Source organism: Frankliniella occidentalis, unplaced genomic scaffold (assembly GCF_000697945.3).
Source record: "Frankliniella occidentalis isolate FOCC.00 unplaced genomic scaffold, Focc_3.1 Scaffold52, whole genome shotgun sequence".
Lineage (NCBI taxonomy): Eukaryota > Metazoa > Arthropoda > Insecta > Thysanoptera > Thripidae > Frankliniella > Frankliniella occidentalis.
In genome coordinates, this window is record NW_026267182.1 from 1254607 (window position 1) to 1256282 (window position 1676).

Consider the following 1676-nt stretch of genomic DNA (forward strand, 5'->3'; position numbering starts at 1 on the left):
AGAGAGAGAGAGAGAGAGAGAGAGAGAGAGAGGGAGAGAGGGAGAGGGAGGGAGATAGCTCTGTCAGAATAAGCCATTTTCACAGAAATGCTTACGGAGAACATCCACGGTTACCTGATTTTGTACAAGATCTCGTAACGCTGCAAAAAAAGTGCAGAAGGTACGCTCGTCCCTTTCTCTCGCAGTATAGGTGCATTCCTGTACAACGCGTTTGTCAGTGTCGTTTTGAGTCCTCGAATAAAGTCTCCTCGTGTTTTGTTAATTCCACCCGCTCCCTCTCTCCCACACACACACACGGTCACACTTAAAAGAGCGCAGATAACATCATGTTTCCGAATGCTTAACTTTGACGCCGGGCGCGGGGGCGCCCCGCTTGCCCGCTCGGCCCTTGCGTCGCTGGACACGCTAATCTCTGTTTGCCAGGAGAGGAGGGTCTGCTCGCAGGGAGTAAGTGCCCGGGTCGACAAACATACGCACCAAATCGAAAAAGCAAAGAAAAACGTCAGGCCTCCCCTGCGGGCAAGAGAGTGAGTGTGTCCGAGAGAGATAGAGGGAGAGAAGGAGAGAGAGAGAGCAGGAGCGCCCAGCCCGACACCAGGAAGAGGGTGGGAAGGAGACAGCGGTAGGGTGCCTCCGCCTGGAACAGCAGCGCAGCCGGCCGGTGCTGCCACCTGACGGCAAGTAGTCCAACCAAGAAGGGGTTGAGTCGCGGATCGCCTTGCCGAGTGCTGGGCTAGCGCTGCATGGTCACAATTTTTCAACCCCTCTATTCGACTGTATGTAAAATTGGCTGCTTCGTTTTTCCGGTTTGTATTTTACTTTTTATCAACAAACAGCCGTCACAGTCAGTTACCTGCCACCTTGATACTTGACCGATAGTTTATAAATGGACAAAACGATATCTTATGTGAATTAATTTTTTCCCACTAGACATAAGTGTTGTTATTTTCTAGCAAATTTATGCTTAACATCAATTTCAATCCATATCAATATTATTATCAAAGTTATTACTAGAACATGGTCTTTCTCGTTTAAAAAAAAAAAATCCCTGAATAAAACCCGTAGTGCAGTGCAGATGTCAAGAAGGGCAGTTGAAACGGAAATTTTGTGCCATGATATGTGCAAAAAATGTCAACGATTTTGAGTTTTTTATCTGGGACAGGGACCATGATTGATTACTCCACCGCGCGGCAGTTTCTCCTGAGCTAGAGTTCTTTTTTAAATCAGAATTTCGTTCGAATTTCTAGACCGATTTCAGTTGAAAAAGTAAAAAGGTATCGTTGCGATTTTTTTTTTCAATGTTGAAATTACTTTTTGGAGCCCACATCAATAAAATTAGTAGAAGTTAAAAACAGTGTGCCGGAGGGGCTGGGCGTGCTGCGCGGTCGGCCTATCCGCGCGGGATGCCTCCCTTCTTTTACGCCTCTTTTTACATTTTTCTCGCGCAGCGCTCCGTACGCCCCCCGCCCCCTCCCCACAACCACCCCCTGGGCAGAGGCGCGGGGGCGCACGGGAGGGTGGCCCGAGCGCCGGCAGAACAAAACGGGAAGAGAGGGGGGGAAGGCAGGAGGGGTCCGGCTGAGGGCGCGAGGAGAGTGGGTCGCGCGGGGAGTGGGAGGGGGGCAGCGTGAGAAGCGGGGTAGGGGGCGCTGCGGCAAAAAGCAGGGGAAAAAGTC